This window comes from Pyxicephalus adspersus, chromosome 8, assembly GCF_032062135.1.
Source record: "Pyxicephalus adspersus chromosome 8, UCB_Pads_2.0, whole genome shotgun sequence".
In the NCBI taxonomy this organism is placed as follows: Eukaryota; Metazoa; Chordata; class Amphibia; order Anura; family Pyxicephalidae; genus Pyxicephalus; species Pyxicephalus adspersus.
The window spans coordinates 8,396,866-8,420,485 of NC_092865.1; the positions used below are offsets into that span (position 1 = coordinate 8,396,866).

General features: G+C 41.7%; 1 long non-coding RNA gene across 2 annotated transcripts; it reads left to right on the forward strand.

Annotated features, from left to right (window-relative positions):
- Positions 1–5,637: 5,637 nt before the first annotated feature.
- On the forward strand, positions 5,638–15,304 carry LOC140336391 (uncharacterized). 2 transcript variants are annotated; one of them, XR_011921886.1, is made up of 3 exons: positions 5,662–5,891; positions 6,643–6,815; positions 10,247–15,304. It is a non-coding gene; the product is annotated as an uncharacterized lncRNA (long non-coding RNA). The 2 variants fall into 2 exon arrangements; XR_011921885.1 differs by having other exon boundaries at positions 5,638–5,891; positions 6,643–15,304.
- Positions 15,305–23,620: the final 8,316 nt, after the last annotated feature.

The following is a 23,620-nucleotide window of genomic DNA, read 5'->3' on the forward strand; positions in this document are numbered from 1 at the left end:
AATACTATAGGGCTCCTTTAGGTATCTCCTCCTCTATATCTTATAATCTTTAAAGTGGAAATAAACCTGTTGACGTAGGTAAACATTTGCCATAATTTGCATGCATGCCAATTATCTTATACGTCTCCCTTTTCTTATTACTCTGCAGCGATGACAGGTCCAGGGTACAGTTACTGTAGTTTTTCATCTTCTCAGTTGACTTTTCTAGGGCCACTATGATCTTTTCGGCTATTAGGTGGCCACTAATGATAAAATTCATGATTGTGGCTTTTAGGTTTATTCTTAACACTGCATGGTGCATGGACCGTAAAATGTATGCAAAATACAAAAACTGGAGCAAGAGAAAAGTTTTTTTTTTTTTGGGTAAAGTACATGCTAAAAACTTCTACATCCTGGAGATTTGTTGTATTTACTTCCACTTTAAAGAAGGCTCCGAAGAACCCAAACTAGGTACAGAATAAACACAGCTGTCACCAAGTAGGTGGTGGTATATGGTTTACAACATCTGAATTGTGGACAGCAAAAGGACCACAGGTGGTGGTTTGACCAGGCAAAGGCCATGACCAGGATGGGATTTCAATCATGTGCCCCTCTTGGTCTCTTTTTTTGTGTTGCTTCCTTATCCATACTGTTGTATTATATATATATATGTAAGTATATGTATTTGTGTAAATATATAAATGACCCATATAGAGAACTCTCTTCCCAACTATGCACTTTGAGATCATTACAAAGAACAAGAGGGCACTTTTTGTGTTTGCAGGAAAAGAAGTTTAAGCCCCGGATAAGGAAGGGATTCTTCGCTGTAAGGTCTGTGAAAATGTGGAATCAGCTCCCTCAGGAAGTAGTTTCGGCAACTACTATAGATTGCTTTATGAAAAAGCTGGATGATTTCTAGAAGCACAGAATATAACCGGGATTAAGGCTTTAAAGTAAAAATGCCAGAGACTGCTGATCCAATGAACATCCTATTCATGGAATCAGGAAGGAATTGTCTCCCGTTTTTGTTTTTTTTTTTATATCTGGGATATGTTTATTTCTCTAGTGGATGAATTTGACTGACTAATTTCTTTTTTCAACCTGTCTATGTAATATAAACCATTCTAAATGTGATAAAATATTCCTTACTTCATTTTCTCCAGGAGACTGAGACTTCTTAGGTACTGGATCCCTGGATAAAAGTGAGATCACAATCTTCATAATACTTCTAATAGCTCCTCTCCATAAAGACCACATTGCTGGCACGCCCTCGTTTAATTATTTCTGTTTTGTTGCAGGTCTGGTATCAGACAAATACCTCCCAGGGGTCTGACCACAAATTTTGGACATTAGTAAAGTTTGAGTGCCATCAATTTCAAGATGAAGATCTCTGGATTAGGGGCCATGGCAGTAAATTAAATGCACATTGTCACACTTGCCTTACCTTTTGAAATCTGAGATTTAGAGTTCTACTTAACAAAAACAAAAACCGATATTGAAATGAAACAAGAGACAGTTTGCTGAGTGTCTGCTGGTGACCGTCCCATAAATCTGGTTTTAGTCATCACGAGGGGACATAACTTGGCCTTGTTTAAGCACCACGAGGAAGCACGGGGCCAAGTACAGAACACATTGCATGCAGAGCTTGGAGAATCAATGAACAAAACAATCCTGTCTAACGAGTTCTGTGCAGGGTCCTCTCCTCCTCCTGTGTCACTGTCTGTATCTCTGTCATTTGCAACCCCTATTTAATGTACAGCGCTGCGTAATATGTTGGCGCTATATAAATACTGTTTAATAATTATAATAAAAATAATAATATGCTTTTGAGAAGGGCTGTCCACTACCATTTTGCACAGGTGAGCTACAGGCCTGATACAAGGACCCTTCCCTATGTGTCCCTTGTGCTTGGTTATATGATTGGATAAGACAAAACCAAATGCATAGGGCCTGTTGTAAGGCATACGTCTGACCTGTAGCTTCCCTGAATAGCTGTCTCACCCAGAACATCTGGATCATGTTGACGTTTTGTTTGACATTTCTAAGATAATTGACAGGTAACATCCCACCTGCAGTTGACCTTTCTCTGACCTGCATCATGCGCTGCTTCTCCTTTTACTGTCCAGGCATAGGATTGGGGATCATGACCTGCAAGTGATAAATAAACACAGAATAACAAAATCAGGTCTTCACCCCTGCCTGTGTGATAGAACTGTATATTTCAGAACAGAAATGTTGTCCTTAACATCTTTAATATATGAAAGTTGTTTAGCATTAATTTGCCAAAATAAGGTGACCCAAATATATAAAAAAGTTTCCAAGCCAGACACCCGGTGTGACACCCGGGGCTGTGCCTAGAAGTCCATGCAGCCATGCATTCTGGAATATGGACAATATATATATATATAGCTGTAAACACAGCGTCAGTGTAGTGGCGTGTCACTCGATCCTACGTGAACATGATCCCCATGACACAATTATTGCACGGTCCGTCCATGTATGATATCCTACCCCGCACAGATCAGATTATTAGCCTGGCTCTCAGAGCTCAGCTGTTGTCATAGCTATAGATATCCAGTGAAGTGCACCATCTAAATATAGAAGAGGTAGGAGGGGACGTACAACGTACAATCAGTGCCTATCACTTTAGCAGCACTTGAAGGCCTGGCTGCAGTGAAACGCAGCAGGCCCAATGTCATATTACATTGGAGTCTTTTAAACCCATCAATTACGTTCTCCATGTTCCTTAAAACTTCCCTGCAGTCCTGCACAGTTGTACTGTCTCCTTTCCAGGGGTGAAATTGCTCAATCTGATTTCACTGCACAATGTGAACTTCTCACAGTGTGCATTAGAAGCTGCAGAAAACCTGAATCTGCCTTATTTCCTGCCTGGAGGAGGTCCACCCTCCCCAGAATGACAATCAGCTCTATCATTCATAAAGGCTCAGTGTCACATATGGTGTTTGCTAGGGTGGTCTGCATGCAAGGGAAGCCTGCCTAGGAATACTGCTACTCCACGCGGACATCCAACCATATTTTTATTTGCACAACCTATCCCAGAATCCAGTTCACTGTTGCATCAGAGCTGGGGGCTCCAGATAAAAGTACTGGGCATGGTGCAACCTGCTGGCCCCTCCCAGCCACGAACACCCTGCAAGGTTAGTACACCTTACTACTCACATTCACTCAGATTCCTCAGGCTGTTCTCCTTGAGCCACTTCTGGTAACTATTTCCAATTTCATCTATTCTGCACTGTGTATTCAGTTTTATTGTGATTTTGCAGGTGCTGCAGAGCCATTTTGGAATCCTGACATGGAAAATGAATGTGTGTTTCAACCATTTGTTCCAACAAACTTTGGAATCCATTATAAAGACCTGTAAATCTGCAGTATAAGAATTCTTAAGAGCCTTATCTAGAACCTTTATTTCCCAGGTAAAACGGAGATGAATGATGCCAAAAACTCACTACCTCCCAATACTCCTATCTATATTCATACATTTTGACACTGATTGGCATACATTTTGACACTGATTGGCGCTGATCTCGGTTCCCACTGATCTCAATTCCCAAATATTACACTATGTATACATATCTATCTATATATATATAGAAATATATACATAGTGTAATATTTGGGTAACCGGGAGCAGTGCATCACTTAGAAACAGCTGTTCAGTCCAAAACAGGGTTGTTTATTAAACTCAAAAAAGTAGTTTTTAGCACAAAGCAAATTCATACTTTGGTTTTCTTTAGAAGAATGGATTTAAAACTTAAAAGTTTTAAATAATAAAGCCCCACACTGTCACTCACAGTTCCTTATACATGGAAAACCACAGAGACCCAGAAATGACATCACTGGGTCTATCATAAGCTGCATATTAGAAATGGAAGGATTTTTAAAAATGTAGTGTACTTGCTTTAGGAAACTAGGCTCAATATAAGCAGAACAAATTTCAGATTTATTGATCTAAAGCCTCTAAAGTAGAAATTTAATAAAACACCATGGAGTGGGCAGTGTGGGTTTGCATCTGTGTCCCTTCTCTTCCCCCATTGAAAGACTTACCCCTACCTCCTGTTCTGGTGAAAACTTAAAAAATTGGAATTTCTCATTACTTTCTGCATCAGTAACAATTGCCACCAAAAAATAAAATTACAAAAAATCAAAGCAATACAAAAGGAAAATCATTTGAACCTTGAAGCCCATGGATATGAATGTGGCTTTTGTGAAAAAGAGAAGAACAACAAAATAATGTGTTTCTGCTTCTTATACCTCTCTATTACCTGTGAAAAGGAATCCAATTTCATTTTCCATGCAGTTTATAAATGTCTCAAAAACGGCATTTTTAAAGCAGACTTATCCTAGACGACCAATGGGCAAACCCTCAGCCCCTGTGATGCATGCGTCACATATCCCAGGCTGCTTGTTAAAATGTCAGACATGTGATGAAGGGGTTTTCCAGAAATGCGCAGGGAGGTCAGAATTTTTTTTCTTTACATTTAGAGGATGATGCGTCACCCAATGTCACACCTGCACTGACGTCACTAGAAGAAGGAAGAAGATGGTGGCACCCAGTGTCCAGCCCATGTTGGTAAGAAGAAGGAGGATGGGATGGCGCTGGACCAATTGGACCAGGATGGCTTTTTACCCGTAAAGGTAAGAGTTTTTTTTTTTTTTAATGGACCTATCACCCATATTTGTACTTTACATAAACTGGGTTGTCTACCCAGGTAAAAATTATTTAAAACCAAAAGGTGAAGCCCCTTCACATGGGAGTGCAGATCCTCATCACGTATCCCAGGAGGCTCCTGGCTGCCCCTTCTGCACGTGCCTGATTTTAAGCATGTGCAGAAGGGGCGTCTTCCTGTAATGGAAAAACAAAAATGTGCAGTGAGATCGGCACTCTTTTTTTCTCATTTAGAGAAGGCTACGTTACCCGATATGGCGCCTGAGCAGTGCAAGATCGGGTGATGTAGCCAGAAGAAGAAAGAAGATGGAGGAAGATGGCGGTGCCCAATGCTTGTTTGGGTCCTGCGCCATCCTGAAATCCTGGTGCGGGACCCAAACAAGCACAGTGCCGGAGAAATCAGGGGCTCTGCGAAAGTAAAACTGCTGGTGATTTTTTGTAATTTTATTTTTAATTTAGTTCCACTTTAAGGTTAAACAAAATTCACAATACTCACCTGTCCCCATTCAGACGCAGGAATTCTCCATTCCAACCGCCTTCTTCTCTTCCTATTTTCAGCCATCCTGATTGGCCAGACTGGGATGACTGTGCAGAAGTTCATTCAATCCCAGGAACCTGAGATTGGCGGGTATCATTTTGGCTAGATATCACATACAGTTTAGCTTTTATGACAGTTGCACAAAGCGATCGGACAGGTAAGACTGCAGAAGGAACATCACCTGGCTCTTCCTGCAAAAAATATCCTGCCTGATCCAAAAATATTTTAAAAGTAGAACTTTAAATTGAATTCCTAGTATGCAATAACTGCACTGCAAATCAACTGCCCATGTGAACAAGCCCTGAAAATTGTTCAATCAAGTTGTAACATTTCCAGCCCACTTAGCAATGAAAAAGATCTAATAAAGTTTCGACACATGCAATGTGTTCCCTGTCCTGCGTTGCACAGCCTCCCCTAGAGGTGAACAGCGCACTCCACGGTCACAGCGACTCCTTGCAGGTGCCAAAGCTTCATTCAACCGCCTGAGCTTCCTGTTTACAACAAACCGCTGAACAGAGCATGGCTGCAAACCCGGACACAGGTGCATCAACAGAAACCAGCAAAGTGTTTGGAAATAGGACGCAGCTACAGTCTGAGCGCAATAAAGTAAAAGTGAATGTTTGGGTTCTTCAATACCAGTCATTATTTCAGAGTCCCAGGAGGAAAAAATGACACAAAACAGCTACGGTAACTATTGAGGAGAATAGTGAGAAATTCTTGTACTGTATCTGCGAAAGGAGAAAAATATTACACTGGCTGCATGACATTATATTGCAATGTTGTAAAAACTATGGCCTGGTGTGTGTGCATGTTTATTGTATGATTATTATTATTATTAATAAACAGTATTTATATAGCACCAACATATTACGCAGCGCTCTACATACATTAGGGGTTGCAAAGGACAGATAGATACAGACAGTGACACAGGAGGAGGAGAGGACCCTGTCCCGAAGAGCTTACAATCTAGGAGGTGGGGGAAGTATCACACAATAGGAGGGGGGATATGGACTGATGGGAAGTAGTGATGGTTTAGGAGGCAGAAGATGGGTAGGTGAGGTTGAAGGTTGTGTTTTGGGGGCTTTTCAAATGTGGAAAAAGTAGGAGCAAGCCGAATAGGAGGAGGAAGACCATTCTAGTGAATAGGGGCAGGTCTAGAAATGTCTTGGAGCCGTGCGTGTGATGAGTTTATGAGGAAGTCATTAGTAGGTCATTGGAGGAGCGAAGAGAGTGGCTAGGGCAGTATTTTTCTATCAGGGCAGAAAGGTAAGTGGGACAAGAACTGTGGAGGGATTTTAAGGTAAAGCACAGGAGCTTTACCAAAAGTCTCTTGCAATGGGGCTACCTCTGCGCTGCAAGGGTTAAATGCCTCTTTAGTTGAGGGGGGGGGGGGGGTGAAAAGAAGTTTGTTAAAAACGTGCAAAATTTGTTCCTGCAGACTTCCTCCTCCATACAAGTGGTTCCCCCTTCATGTGCACTAAGCTGCTCCATGCAGAAGTCACTGCAATCAACTTTACAATGCAGGACTGATAGTAAATGACTATGCTAAGGGCCTATTGCCAAGCCATGGCATCAGCTACAATATAAGCATGGATGGGGTCATTGGATAAGGTAAGTAAATCTTTTTTTCATGTGTTTTTAAATAAAAATTTAACTTTACAGATTAAAAAAAAAGTAGCATGCAAAACACCTGTTCCAAGCTTCGGTTGTCACCTGCTTGCAAAGCCAACCCACCCAATAGAGGCATTTTAATTACAGGTTACCCCATCACACAGCCTTGAAGACAAGTTGCTGTTTAAACATTCATTATTAAGGCAATGTCCACTGTTATCACCATCAGGACCCCACCCTGAGAAATGCAGTGCAACCATCACCAGAGTGCATGCAAGCAGAAAGTCTTTGCAAAAAGTTCTCAAGAGATCAGCAACATGCCACAAGGGGTGAAAAAAGTGCAAACAATTCTTGTATATATATAAAAAACAAGAAAGAAAAACAAATGGCAATTGTCTACGTTACATAAAAGTCTCATCCAACCAAATCAGTTTACGGTTTTCATGCACTTTAATTTCATTGGCTAACAGGAAGTATTGCATTACACTATCTTACCACCTTGTAAAACTTCACATTTAAAATATACAAAGGATTCTTTCTGTCTTTCCACTTCGATTGAACGGAGCAATAAATGTCACCTGACAGCTGCGCAATGTTTTTTAAGGACACGGCAGTCTCAGTCTGCACCAAGGAGACAATTGCTTTAATTTCCCTGTAATATTTATTATCTTGCTTTTCATGCTTACAATATTTAATAAATCGCTGGAAATGATTGAAAGTGGAAGCAAACGAATGCGGTATGAACAGCACTGTTCTTTCTATGAAGGAGTGGGCCCAGGGCAAAGACTAGGCTTCCTCCTCCATAGGGAACAGCAGTGGTCATTGGCCACACCAATGTAGGAGGAGGTTGTACATTATTATTAATAATAAACAATATTTATATAGCGCCAACATATTACGCAGCGCTGTACATTAAATAGGGGTTGCAAATAACGGACAGATACAGACAGTGACACAGGAGGAGGAGAGGCCCTGCCCCAAGGAGCTTACAATCTAAAAGGTGGGGGGAGTTGAAGTAACATACACTAGATTAGTGTTTCCTGACCTTTTTAACATGGGGGAACTTTTGAAATAACTTTCAGATGTCAGGAAAACTGACCTGAGAGGCAGAAACTGCTCATAGCCAGAGGAACCCCTAGGAAGCACCGGAGGACCCTGATTGAGAAACACTGTACTATATGATGCCAGGATCTTTTACAGGTCCCCTGTATATGGCTTTTTTTGGGGACATTATATGAGGTGGTCATTGTGTATTCTGTGTCAGTATCCGGTTTCTCCCGTCATTTAGCCAGCTGCCAAAAGCTGTCAGGCCCCGCCGAGCCCTAAATTTACAGCAGCCACATGTCCCGAGCTGTCACTTTCCTGTCTTCCCTTCACAAATATGATCAGTTTAAGGTGAACCTGTTGTGTCCATACACACATCTGTTCCATTGTATGAGTGGCCGGCTGTCAGCTGTGTGTGGGCCGCATTTAGGGGAACACAGAGCCCAGCTGGTAGAATGCTGCCTGCAGGGAGCCTGGTGATGGGGTCTTCTTACAAGGTGTCATGTCTGTCCGCCACATAAACATGCATGGTATATCCTATAATCACGTCTATCTAAGCTTCAACAAACTGCTACAAAGGAAATGAAATGGCCAATAGACTGACAAAAGTATCTTCAGAGTTCCAAGGAAGGGAAAGTGTAATGGCCAACTTATGTTTTAAGCATTATGTACATTGGTGCCATGCAGCATAATACATATTGACTAGGCAGCAATTCTCAGAACGCCCGTGTTGCCATGAATTGTGGTGCATTAGTGAAAATGGAGTTTGCGTGGGTTTCCTCCGGGCACTCCGCTTTCCTCCCACATTCAAAAACATGCAGTTAGAGAACCCCCTCACCCCAAAAAATTGACCTTAGACTGGGATAATGACATATGACTATGGTAGGGGCTTTCAGGGACAATTAGTAACAAGACTTTGAGCTTTGTAAAGCTTTGCATATTATGTCAGCGCTATATAATTACTGGATATTAATAATATTAAAAATAATAATAATAATATGCATTATAAATTTTTGGAACAGTGTAGAATGTTACAAATGAATGCAATGCATGGCTTAACATATGCATTAAACACCCCATAGTGGACTGCACAGATTTGAAGGGTCCCCTAATGTTTTGGGTCTATTTTATTAACATTAAGTGTATTTGGATAAAGTGGTGACGAGTTAGGACCTCTTGTTTGCTGTATGCATCATCAATTGGGATATTCACCCTTTCTATTTCCTCTGATGACATTTGGAATTCATCCGGACCCAGATGCATGTGCCCAACCACATGATCACCCTTACAAATCTTATTTATCCACAAAGACAAGTTCATATCGGGCAAACAAACATTCATCTCCATAAAGCCGGGCGGAGAGCTGCAGGGAAAATAACAATTCACTGTAAATCTTTATTTCACCCAAGGACATTGGTAGAACCTTACAGATTCCCGGATCTGATTGCAATCAGCCCCCATATATATTTGGATGAGGAGGAAGTTATAGGCGGCATCAACAGACATTAAAGGAAGACACAAATATATAAACATGTCTCATTGTTGTGTCATTCAGAAAGCATCTCACAAGCTATACAGTCATTGTGTTTATGAATACCTCCCAGTTCTGAGCTTCAAAACAAGTTTACAGCATTCCGTACAGGGATTTGTCTTCATTACAGCATTCCATACACAGCTCTTACCTGTCAATGTGCAGCAATGTGACAAAAAGTCACTCTATACAATATACAACATTGAACATGAAATCAATTTTCATGCATTACATGTGATGCAAAATGCAATGTTCATTGGCCAGTTCAGTACCGGTAGCAGAGGAACTCTTAGGGTGCAAAATTATTTTGATGGTCCCAATATCAGCCTTTTTACTTATAGGAATAGGTGCAATAGGGAGCTTTTCACTATTTTATTATTTTAAATAGAGTAGAGAATGAATACATCCCTAGTATGGTATTAGGTTCAATTGTCTGATTGTGGAGATTTGCTTTTATTTCCTGGCCAAGAGACACAACAGGAAGTTGGTGGAAATCTGTCCACGTGGGGGAAATCCTCTTCTATGCAGTTGTCACCCGAACAAAGTTTTAAGGGTGCCAGTGGATTGGCAAATGGTCTGATTGATTATTGGTTGAAAATGTCCTTTCCTTTGCAAAAGTTTTCTACAGGTTTTTAATGAATACAGCAATCCTATTGGCTAATACTTTGCAGGGGAAGAGTTGCAGGCTAACAGTAAGAACTGTATATCACTTTTTTCTTTTACAGCCATCTAGTATTTTTTTTAGGTGATTGCCATGTTTTTTTTTAATAATTAGAAATTGTTAATTAGTGTTGACTATAGGTAATTGGAAATATGCTTTACATTTAGAATTTTTTTTTCTATACATTCCCCACAGGGATGCTGCATATTCCATTACATACAGACAACAGAAGAAGTCAAGCTGTCCGAATTTTAAATGATATTGCTGCATTTAGCCATTGCAAGGTTAACAATGGGACCAATTGGTTTGTTGAATGTTTTTTTATATGTTACATGCAGTATGCAAAATCCATTACCAATTCCAAACATTTATAAAATTACCTAAAAAAAAGTTATAAAGTGCAGGGCTTCTAACTGCAAGCAACTGCCTACAAAAGCATTTGCAAATTCCTAAAGATTGACAGCTGTTGCTATTCCTGGCCACCTATAGGCCACAGCTTGGTGCTCAGAAGTGGTAAATGCCATTTATGTGTTTTTACTTTCAGTTTAAACTTTTTGATCTGCAGGAACAAGTTGCTACATTGTACCACTGTAATGAAATGTTACATTGACTTGCTTCTATAAGGACAGATTCAGACCTGCAGCAATAGCAGGCAATCCCACATGGTTGTCAGAAGGCAGTAACTGCACTGCAACCTTCCCACCAATCTGAACATAGCCTGAATGTGGTTATTGCATCCTCACACACCTGAACACTTCCTCAGGTGAGATGCTACATGCAGCGTGGGGAAAGAAGTATTGCTGCTGTAAAATGTTCAAATGCTGGTTCTTTAGAAACCAGTGCAGTGCTGTAGGTGACTGGTAAAGTGCCATTGCCAGTCCTATATCGTGATCCTAATCATACTTTTAAGGTAGTTTTGAATGTTTTTGGTGGTCCTTTATCCCATCTGCATGGTATTTTTTTAGGGTGAGGTGATGGCGACAATGGCAAAGCGTGGTTTGTTTATAAAACAGAAATAAGTCGTGCTTCAAAGTTAGCCTGTCAGGGGGTCAACAAAGCCACAAAAACCTACCTGTAAATCAAACAGTTTTATACATACAAATTCTCCTGCTAAAACTTCAGGCTGCAACCAGCTCCTGGCACCAATCCGATTTCACACTTTGGGTGTGTAGAATTACCTGTCCCCCTCTGGCCACTGGGAAACACCCAATACTCCATCATTTCCCTGCAAAATCCTTTTCGTTAATATATGTGGTTTTGCTATAATTACATTCAATCCGAGAAGAGATTTCAAATGAAGAGGGTCAGGGATTATTTTCAGGCCACATACATTGTAATCAATTATTTTTGAACTTAAGTCCCACTTTAAAAGTTTGGCATCAGGCAGGTATTTATTGCAGAAGGAGACAGATGCAATACCAGCTCAGCTTTTGTTGTCAGGGATTACGGGCAATCTCGGCTTCTCTTGCAGGTACTGATAATGAATTAATGCAACTAAGCGTAATGTTATCCCAGCCTGGCCAATCAAGACGCACCTATGACAGAGCGGGGACAGGTGAGTATCAGAGGGTTTAGTTACCTGCCATAGTTGTCCATTTTCCACCTATCCTCCTTTTTTGAGATGCATCTTATAATTAAATATTTATAACACTCCACATTTAATATTCTTTGGTTACAAGTACACTTTTTTTTTTGTTGTTATTAATGTACAGGTTCAAAGAAATAAAATCAGCATGTGGGTAACTGCAGTGCATGCCTGATCCCCTGAGAGAAGAGATCAAGTATACACTAGAATTACCCTTATCCTAATTCTATTTGTTTTTATATTGCCTGGCACATGCAGGGGCCACCATAGGAAGGTGCAAACTGTACCCACGGCCCCCGGACCCTCCTGAGCCAACAGGGGCCTCATGTCAGTTCTGCACCAGGGCTTATTGTTGGCTATGTCCACCATTGGGTACATTCCTGCCATTTGCAGAAAATTAGTTGGTCAAACTGCTATCATTATTAATGGGTATATTTGAAGTTATCTCTTCCCTGTTGAAGGGTCCGTTTAGCTTGAAGGACCCAGGTGGCCCCTGTGGAACTATAGTGTTTCCTTCATTGGCAATGACTGCTCCTAATTAGCAGTGCTCTTGTGTATGAGTTAAGCTATCACCTGATGAAGCGTCTCACTATTATCCGCGGAACGCGTTGGGTTAATATTTAGGAAATGGGATATTGAATTTTCCCAGGTCTCATAAGGCCAGACAGTTTACATTTGTCATTTTACTATACTAAGGCATCTTTTATAAAGCACGGAAATCTGACATTCACTGAAACATTCCCTGCTAGAGAATATAGAAGGTCCTTGTGTTTCAATGGCAGTAATTGATCCTCCACTACAGAATGTTTCAGTGAATATCAGATTCACTCCTTTATAAATAAACCACAATATGTTTTAATTAATTTACTCAGCCTGCAAGATTTTGGGTTACAATAGTCAATGAACATGTATAGCATACGTGTACCTGTTATTTGGAGGATAATAGGATCAGATTGTATGAGGAATTGTATTTTTCCTTAATCAGTATGGGCGTTATGGAATAAGTGCATTACATTTGCTGATGAGGGATCAGGTGCGTAACTTCCAAATTAGGCTAACTTCAACACATGGTGAGCCCCAGCATTCTGCCACGGGCTCAATGATTGCCCCAACTTCTCCCATTCAAGTGAATAGGAACAGCTGAGAGCCTTTTTTTTGCATGTGGCTGCACACGGCTGTAGCCATGGCAGATTGTAAATGTCACTTTTAGCTGAACGGTTGTGGCCTGAAGATCGGCACCACGTACAGCTATGTACATCTATACCTGCAGCTGTGTGCAAATATTGTTGCAATTTCACCCCACGAATGACAAAACGCTTACAACGCTTACCAAAGTGGTTGGTGCTATATTGTCTGCCCTTTAAACAGCTTTCTAAATGTTGGTCCTCGGGGACAGTACTTTCCTTAACAACCAGCAGCCAATAGATATGGTGCTGGCTTCACTCAGAGCTGGTTGATAATGTACACTGCGGTCAGCATACCTGGTGCTGCTGGTTGTTATGGGTGGTACCAGGTTAAGCGGGGGCTGGTCAACTCTAAACATAAAGAAGGGGTTCACATCCTCATGCCCTCTTTTGAATCAGGGTATTTAATGGCAGCGATCTATTCCACCTTCAGGATAGGCTACAATTCCGTGAGCTACCCAATCCCACACCAATTACCAATTCTCAAATGGGGCAATAATTTGTGTTTCCTGATGTCAATTGTTTTTCAAGTTTAATTGCTGAGCACTTACTTAGTTTGTATTTTTTATGGTTATTATGTCTATAATGGTTATTCGAAAAACCAATAAATTGTCACTGAGAATTTCTTGTGCGCTTTATTGATTGTTTGGCTGGATTTTATTTTTCATGGTACAGAACCCAAAAAGAAGCTGACAAAACCATTTCCCACCACTAGGTGGCACAACAGCCAGCAAAGACTTCAAACAGAAACACAAACTAAAAGTGTAACAAAGCAGCTCAAATCCAAATGTGATTTCCAGTAAGTCTACAATGAGAAGTAATCAGTCAATTCAATCACAGAAGGTAAACCAGTTTGGGAACTTCGACCCTGAATGTTTTTTTTTTGTCCCTGCAAGTATCTCCAACCCACTCACTTCCCTGTGTTAATAAATCCCAATGCTATTTTAGTAAAAACAATTTCATATTCCTATTCTTGTTATTGGCTCTTTTGTTATAAGACACAAACAATTAAATACAGTGATTAGGTTTATATTGTGTGCTTTGTATAGCATTGTCTTGTGTTGTATTAACTTGTCATGTTTTATATTGTATTGTGTTGTTTTATATTGCATTGTGTGTATATTTTGGGTTCCATTTAGATTATCAGCAACTTTTTTTCTAATAATGTTGGCAGCTTTTTTCTTTCCTTTAATTGCTCATTTTGCATGAAGAATTGCCAATAAAATTCCCCAGCCTCTCCCATTTCCTCCAACAGCACAAACAGAATGGAAACCGGCAGCCAGCGTGGAAAAACTCGTGACAGCTACTCTTTGTTTTGGGAAAATGTCTCTGGGGAGTTGACCTAATTTCACTGGAATGGGAAGAATTAGAAGACGTCACTGGTTGGCCACCCCTGATAAAACACTGGAATTTTCCAAAATACATAGCAGTAATATTCTACATATACAAAGTGTCCTATTATTTTACATTTGTTAAACTTTCTAAAGGATTCCTTAATGAATGGTAAATGTTGAGGCCAGGTAAAGGTTGGGGGTAAAAGTTGAGGCCAGGTAAAGGTTTGGGGTAAATGTTAAAGCCAGGTAAAGGTTGGGGGTAAATGTTGAGGCCAGATAAAGATAGGGGGTAAATGTTGAGGTCAGATAAAGATAGGGGGTAAATGTTGAGGCCAGATAAAAATAGGGGGTAAATGTTGAGGTCAGATAGAGATAGGGGGTAAATGTTGAGGCCAGATAAAGATAGGGGGTAATTGTTAAAGCCAGGCAAAGGTTGGGGTAAATGTTAAAGCCAGGTAAAGGTTGGGGGTAAATGTTGAGTTCAGGTAAAGGTAGGGGGTAAGTTTTGAGGTCAGGTAAAGGTTGGAGGTTAATGTTGAGGTCAGGTAAAGATTGGAGGTAAATGTTGAGGTCAGGTAAAGGTAGGGGGTAAAAGTTGAGGCCAGGCTACTTTACAATGCATTGGAAAATGTTGCATTTCTGGTAAGGCACCTATTTTTTTAAAGCTCCACCCTGCACATGGATGGTTCACATTTGCACATTTCAGACATTTGGTTAAGTGCAGCAGCCTGGCACAGGCTCAATCATAGCCCTAACCTCTCCCATTTAACTGAATGGGAGCGGTTGGGACCCTTTATTTGCGCGTGGCTGAGGCAGATTGTGGCACAATTTGCAAAAGCTGCAGTTTTCTTTTGGCTGTGCAGCTGTAGCCACAGCTCCCTGCAATTTGTGTTGTCCATGGTACAATTTGCCTCTCCTGGCCATAGAGCAGCAATTTGTGGCCATAAGCTGTCAGCTGTGCAGATCTGAAAGAGCCCTTAGGAACTGCTGTGAACATTTTTGGGAAATTTGACCCTCAATGTTTTTTGTCTCTGCAAGTGTCCCCAACCCAACTCTCTTCCCTGTGTTAATAAACCCCAGTTTATTAAAGTTTTCTTTTTATATTCTTGTTATGTCTCTTCTGTATTAATAAACAAACAAATACAATGAATATATGTATATTGTGTGCTTTGTATAGCATTGTCTTGTTTGGTATTGTTTTATATTGCTTTGTGTTGTTTGTTTTGTATTGTTTTATATTGTATTGTAACATTTTATTTTTTATAGTATTGTTTCTATAAGAAGCATTTAGATGACTTCAGAAACTTGTATTTCCAATAACATTTCCAATAACCCTGGCAGCTTTTTTTATTGCTTTTCTTTAATTTGCACATTGTGGGGCAGTAGGGGCCCTTTCAGACCAGCAATGGTAAACTGATGTTATGTGGTCGTGTGAGGCAAACTACACGATGCACAACAATATTTAGGCCAGGGGTCCATGCAAGTATTGAAGTTGCATTGCATTTACTGCTTCTTCATACCAGGGGACCTCTGCCTCTCTGGAGCTGCTACGTGCAGCTTCCCCCTGCAGCAGCTCTATAGATAATGAATGGGGTGGCGGTGAGCTGTGCCAGTACCATTCACTGTCACCAACTGCCAAATATGCAGATGAAGGTTTTTTAAGAACCAGTTTTGGAGTGAGAATTAGCAAGTAGAGTTGTATGGGATGGCCCTCTCATAGTTTCCATCAGACAATGCAAGAGAGCAATTTGCAGAAAGTGTTGTCACCCTATACCAGGAAGAACCCGAAGAAGGACCTTCATGGCAGAATCACCGGGTATTAGTTCATTGCAGTGTTCATTCTAATGTTACCATGTTGCCAAGCTATAGACTTGTAAGTGTTCACATTTTCTTCAAAATAAGTGAAAATGCTTTAAAAAATCTTCCACTGACCTCTGTAGCTGCAGGCACTGTGGACTAATTAATCCTCGAAGTTCACAGCAGTCCTTAAAAGAAAACCTTGTACCCCTCACTTACTGCACCCTTCACATAAAGTGGGTTGAATCATCTAATGTTGAACTTACCAGTCCATAGATATGGTGCTGGCTTTATTTTTTATGCCCCCTTTACTACAAGTATAACACTTTTTGTTCTAGGTTGACAACACTTGGCCTGATGGAAAAGCAGCGTTGTCATCACTTTATAAGATTTTGTGGTCCAAAGAGACAACTGGGAAGAATGTAACTGATTTACTTGGTATTATCTCTTCTCTAAAGCTCTTTATTGACAAATTTTGGTTCTACATACATAAAGATCAGTTGCAGATTGTACACAATATCTAATGGCAAACATTTCCCCTTCTCTCTGATTGGGCAGATTCACAGATTTGTCTGCTGAACAGCTGACTCCGTCACACAGTCCAGACAAAAACAATCTGCAGTGTTTTTGATGTAAAACCCATTGAACCTTCAACTGATCTGTTATTCTTCTTTAAAGCAGTGCGGAGAAACGAGCGTTGTTTTGCTGCTGTTTTCTTGCATGGAGGAATAAACACTTGGACAGGGCTCTGTTTCCCCGGACACAAAGATGCTGTATCTAGTAAACAGTCTCCAGGAAAATAACACCTGAACGTGGTGATGTCACAAGTGGCACTTACATGCAGGTTCCCTGTACATGGCAACTGTATTTTGGCAACATCGAGAAAACAGTTTTACGCTCGTGTGCAGGATTGTGAATCGGAGCTGCAGGTCTGCCCCATACTAAGTCCTGTCCCATGTGTAAAAGTTCCAGAACTGCAAAAGTCACTTTTATTTTATCTTTTGCTCCCCTGGCAGTCAGCGCTTCCTCCGGTTGCAGTAGGGCCTTTGGAACATTAGGCATGGGAACTTAAAATCTAGAGATGGGAATAGTTAAAAGCCAACTTGTTTGCCAGATGTGTACCTTTGGGGAGATTTACCATCACTTTCACCCCATGGAAGCTGTTCCACATGAACAAAAAAGAGCAAGAGAGGGATAAAGGGAGAAGGGAGAGAGAGCAAGAGGGAGGGAAAGAGGGATAAGAAAATGACAGGAAGAAGGGAAAGGGCAGATAGAGAAGGAGAGATGAAGAGGGGAAAGGGGAAAGGAGAGAGGGGGCAAGAGGGAAACTTGGGAGAGAGAGCAGAGACAGAGAAAACAGAGCGGGATAGAGATGGAGAGGAGAAAGAAAGAGAGGGCAGAATGAAAGGGAGGAATAAGGGGTAATAAAAGGGGAGAGGAGGAAGAGGGGGAAAAGGGAAAGAGGAAGGGAGAGAGGAAGAAAGGAGAGAAGAAGGGAATGATAGCGTAAGATGAGGTAGGGAGAGAAGGAATAGGAGAATGAGAAAGAGAGGAAGGATAAGAGAGTGAGGGAAAAGGAAAGAGAGGAAGAGAGAAGGAAAGGAGAAAGAGATGGAGGGAGAAAAAAAGAAAAAGATTGGAAGACAGAATTGGATAGAGAGGAGAGAGCAGAAAGGAGGGGGAAGAAAGAGGGAAAGAAAGAAAGAGGGAAAGAAAGAAAGAGAGTGAGGAGATGAGGAGGTGAGCAAAAGAATAGGAGAAGGAGAAAGAGAGGGAGGATAAGCGAGTGAGGGAAAAGGAAAGAGAGGAAAAGAGTAGGGAAGGAGAAAGAGAGATAGGGATAAAAGAAAAAGATTAGAGGGGAGAATTGGATAGAGAGGAGAGAGGAGAGAGAAGTAGAGGGGAGAGAGGAAAGAGGAGAGAGAGGGAGAGCGGAGAGAGGAAAGAAAAAGAGAGAGGAGAGAGAAGGAGAGCGGAGAGAGGAAAGAGAAGGAGAGAGGAAAGAGAAAGAGAAGGGAGAGAAAAGGAGAGAGGAGAGAGGAAAGAGAAGGAGAGGGGAGAGAGGAAAGAGAAGGAGAGGGGAGAGAGAAAAGAGAAGGAGAGGGGAGAGAGAAAAGAGAAGGAGAGGGGAGAGAGAAGGAGAGCGGAGAGAGGAAAGAGAAGGAGAGGGGAGAGAGGAAAGAGAAGGAGAGGGGAGAGAGAAGCAGAGAGGAGAAAGGAAAGAGAAGGAGGGGGAGAGAGGAAAGAGGAAAGAGGAGAGAGGAAAAGGAAGGAGAGGGGAGAGATGAAAAAGAAAGAGAGGGGAGAGAGGAGAGAGAAGGGAGAAGGAGAGAGAAGAGAGGAAAGATAAGGAGACGGAAGAGAGAAGAGGGAAGGGAGAGAGAGAGGGAATAAAAGGAGAGACAAGGAAGGAGAGGGCATACAGTGGGGAAAGGAACGAGGATGAAGAGGGGGAGAGAGAAAAAGGGAGAGAAAATAAATAGAGGATAGGGCAGACGGAGACAGAAAAAAGGGGGGTAGAGAGAAAGATAGAACAGAATGTAGAGAGAAGGGTGATACTAAGTCCCCCTGCACAGATCTCTGCACCTTATGTGACCTTTATACAATAATGGGGAGCAGAAATTGATTGGGAAGGCCGGCGGTCATTTGGGGTTTGTGCTGGCTTTGCTCTCCCCTCCCACACTTGGAAGTTCCCAATGACTCCCAAGGGAAGTAAATAATGCCATTGATGGTATGTTGGTCCCCTATGATGGGATTTGTAAGAGAACCTGTTGCACAATGGTTATTAGTTTGACTTGGCATCAATGAACTATAAAGCAGCACTGATATCACCAGTGTCACCGGATCCTCTTGTGTCACATTGTTGGATGTTTCATAAAAATATAAATAAGTCACCTTGAAAGTTTCAGGAAACATTGGCTAGTGAGACAAGATGTATCCCGAGTGTGTCATATCAACACAACGCATACACAAACATGATTACATAACATATAACTAGTGCTATCAATTAAAGGGCCATCAATGTCTCCAACATGGTGGTTATACAAGAGCTCATTATGGGGTTCACTGATATGTACAAACCTGAGGAGCTCACATGCATGGCCAATATAACAGACATATTTGGTGAGGAGGACATTGAATGATGGACAGCAGCCTGCCCTGACCATACTGCTATAGAAGTCTTCCCAGCCACTAAAGGGGACCTGTCATGTTACAAATATAGCAGATGGCAATGTCCAAGCTATCATCCCGAACTGGCTTTTTGGCCTGACCTGTGTCACTCACCTGGACCAAGTAATTTGGGAATGCCTGTGCTCCAGATAGGGACCTAGGTGACAATGAACAGACCTAACATCTCCCCCTAAAAACTCTAGTCTCCTGTAAGAATTCCTAAATTGCCCCTCAAAGGTCTCTCTTATCTGTCCACAGGTGAGCAAGGACCACAACCTCCGATGGAAACCCAACCAGACAATTTTGAAGTCGTCTGCACATGCAACATCCCATTCATTGCATATCACATGATGGGACCAGGAACGTTACTTATTGTCTATGTACCAGGGATAAAGACCCGGGGGGGGGGGGGGGGTATTTGTAGTCATTTAAAACCCAATAGAAAGGCCTCTAAATTTTAAAACTGGAAGCTTACAATGTTTTTTCCATTTACTAATAATATGTCAGTGCTGCCCTATTCCGGCAGCATGCTGGAGTTTTGGACCCCTGCAAGGGACAATTTTCCATCTATGATTTAACCACTTTTGGTCATTCACTTTATTAGGCTGGAGCTTCATTGGAGATTTCTAGTAGCCTAATCTTAGTCAGTGGTGGTCAATTTAGGGGTATAGAGGGGCCACCATCAATATTAGATATATGTATGCTATGAAAGATTGTTTAAGGACATAAAACAGAAGAAGGTCGGAGATCACCAATGTGCTTAAGTGACAGACATTGGGATTACGTCCCTAGAAGAGACTTTTAAAAATTGCTGCCATTAAATTATCAATGCTCACACTTGCTATGACTGTTGGGGTTTGATGGCCTTTCAACATTTACCAAAGGTCTGCATAGGGTCAAGTGGGAAATATGGATTTAAAACTGTATTAACAGGAGAAACAATGGATTGGTACACCAATGGGATGCATGGCTGCAGACCACATTAATTGCATTCAGTAGAATAAATAAGAATAATAAGAAGTAATTTCAGAGTAATAAGAATAAAGCCTTGTACAGACATCAGGTGGATGTTGCTGGAAATTATCTTTTGTGATCGATTCCAGCAACCATTCTGTTTAACGGAGAGAGAAGAGGGAAGATGGGAGGACGACATCCTCTGTGCTCTCCTCCGTGGGAGTGAACAGTGGCTATTCCTGATCAGTCATTGATCTTAGCTTTTAATGGATCAGTCATTAATCTGATTTATCAGTCTGTCCTGGCAGACTGACGAAGGATGTTGGGGAACTACTGTATACATGTTGGACTGTTCGTTACAGGCAACAATCATCTGGGCACTCCGGCCTTTGCAGCGTTGGGTCCCAGGTTCGAATCTCCAACAGGACACTATCTGCATGGAGTTTGCAGGTTCCTCCTAGTGCTCTGGTTTCTGCCCACATTCTAAAAACATGCAGTTAGGTAAATAGCTTTCCCCCAAAAAAGTGTCCTTATACTGTAATAAAGGGATAGAACTATGGTAGGGACATTAGACTGTGAGCTCCTTTGAGGGAAAGCTAGTGACATGACTATGGACTTTGTACAGCGCTGGTAATATGTTGGCGCTATTAAAATACTGTGTAATAATATTAATCATCTGAAGCGTGCAGTGGTGGGTGTAGTTAACAGTAGGCTCCTGTGGAGAACTGATATAAGGTCTCCTTGTTGAACTAGTTTTGGGGCCCTATAGAGGCCCCTGTTGGCTGAGGAAGGTTCGGGGCCTTTGTGCAGTGGCACACTTTGCACCTCCCTATCTCCACCCCTGATCATGTGTACATACCTTAAGGCTGGGTTCACACCACTAGTGTTGCACTTTGCTGCTCTGATGTGTTGTGGAAGAACTTCAATGCCATAAACCATTTTCAGTGTTTGTTTTTTTATTGAAGTGGATCATCCATGAGATAAACAATTCCCGGGAGATGGGGGTGATGTCACCTCTGTTTCCTGGGCACTCAACATCACACAAGAATGAAGCCAAAGGTGTAAGGCACAGTGCTTTTGTTGGTGCATTGGGACATTTGGCATTGTGGACCAACACTGCTGGTGCGGATGGGCCTGAACATCACTACATGCTACTTCTGATCAGTTCAAATGATTCTGCAAACTCACCGAACAACTAAACATTCCCATCTGTAGCCTGATGAGATGACTGGCAGCAAGTGGTTAAATCTTTTAGTAGCATGGAATATGGAATCCCCAGCATAGCCCTGCCCGTCCCTGGCACTCAGGTTCCCACTGCCAGTCGGTCCATTAAGTGGAATTTACCCATCAGCTCGGGTCGTGTTATTTCCTCCTATTGCCGGTGTTGTACTTTATGTACGGAATTGGGGAATCAAAGTAGCTATTGTTATGACTATGTCATCCAGGTCTGCTACTAGAACAATGTGAGCATAGACAAGCCGTGTGTCTGCCAACACTGCACTCAAGGTATTGTGCAACAATGTCCAAGGGTAAAACAAGAAGCCAAAAAAAGCTTAGAGGAGGTAAAATAATGGTCTGTGATGGGAAAGTTTAACTGCAACACACAGCAGAGCACCTTACATGCGTTTGCTGCAATGCCATTCATCCTGAGCGGCACCCTAATTCACCTTGCTGATGGACCTGGGTTGCAGCACCCACAACATATAATAATGCAACACATACAATGTTGCAATCTGATCACTGGAGGAGAGGAGACTGAGGAAATGTTTAATCTTGACTGCAGCAGACTGATGACATCATCTTAGCCCAGCCAAATTCACCATAATGGAGGTCAGGGGTGTTTTTTTAATGATAAAAGATGCAAGTTTTCTGTAAAACAGTTTCTCTATTATACATTGAATAAATGCATTCCTGTGACTTGTAAAGTTATTAGTGGCCCATTGATGTTCGGATTGCTGAACCAGCGCAGTTGTGACCGGTTCTCTTTCAAAAGATCAGCTATGGATAAGAACTGTCCCCCAACAACTAGTCAGCTTCTCCCTTTATTTCTCACGTTCAGGAATGCTAGTTTTCCGCGGGCGTAATTTCACGATCCTTTTTTCGATCTGTTGATAATATTCCAAGCCAATCAAAGTCACGATTCCAATTCACCCAGGAATGTTTATCTCAGTGAAGGAAATGTGTGTTGAACGAAAATTAGGAAAGGCTTTTTATCGATGGAGCATGGGTGCATGCACGGGACAATTAAAGGCTCCAATGCTTTGTACCCCAATGAGCGCTGTACATACAACACCATTCTGTTCTATGGAGAGGTGAGGGGGGGATGAGCAAGCAGCACCCCACTGTGTCCTCCTCCATAGGAGTGAACAGCAATCGTTTCCAGTCATTCATCAATCCACCATAGTGGACTAATGAACAATGTCGGGCGACCGCTGTACGCATGTCAGATATTCTGATGCACATAGCTTTAAGTCCTGGCCGCCATATAAAGTCACATTACATTACATAATTAGGACATAATAGGAGGTAAACAGTTACAGGGCCCGGACTCAGCACACCCAGAGATTAAATTGTGAGCCAGTATGACAGCTGACTGCAGCGCAACTCAATGTAGGATTAATCGCTTTTCACGCCACAAGACTTTGAATGACATTCCGCACACAATCACACCAGGTGAGGCTCATTATTCTCTCTCCCATAAGTCCGAGGACAGAGACCATCACAAGGATTTATTAAGGAGCTGCAACCGAACCCATGTGATGCATTATGGGAGAGTGAGAGGTAACATGCTGCTGCATGCAACACAAACCGCTACCATTGCAGCATCTGTATCAGATATGTACCTGGCCCCCCCATCCCCAACACCTGATCAGAAATGCAGAATATTTGTGTGATACTTCCCCCATCCTCTTAGATTGTAAGCTCTTCGATGCAGGGTCCTCTCCTTCTCCTGTGTCAGTGTCTGTATCTGTCTGTCATTTGCAACCCCTAATAAAAGTACAACGCTGCCTAATATGTTGGTGCTATATAAATCCTGTTTATTATTATTAATAATAATAATAATAATAATAATGTGCATGTGTGTGGTGTGTTTTTAGAGTTCTAATTGATAAATAACTTAAAAAAAATCGAATGCTCCCATTGGCTGCTGGCAGAGAGCGCTCCCTGCTGATTTACATTCACTCGTTATAGTGAGGAGGAGAATGGAGTTTTGCTTCTGCTCACTGTTGTTGCAGCTCTCAGTTTGTGATTTGCTACAAAGTTACAATGTTGCAATCTGATCACTGAAAAGATTGAAGAATGTGGAAATGTTTCTTCCTGCCTGCAGCAGACTGGTGAAATCATCTCAGAACAGCCAAAGTCACCATACTGTTTTTTTTTTTAATGATAAAAGGTGGAGCTTTTCTCTAATACTGTTTCTGTATATTACATTTCATAAATGCATTCCTGCAACTTGTAACGTTATTAGAGCCCATTCATGTTCAGATTCTTGCACCAGCACAGTTGTGACCGGTTCTCGTTTAAAAGACCAGCCATGGATAAG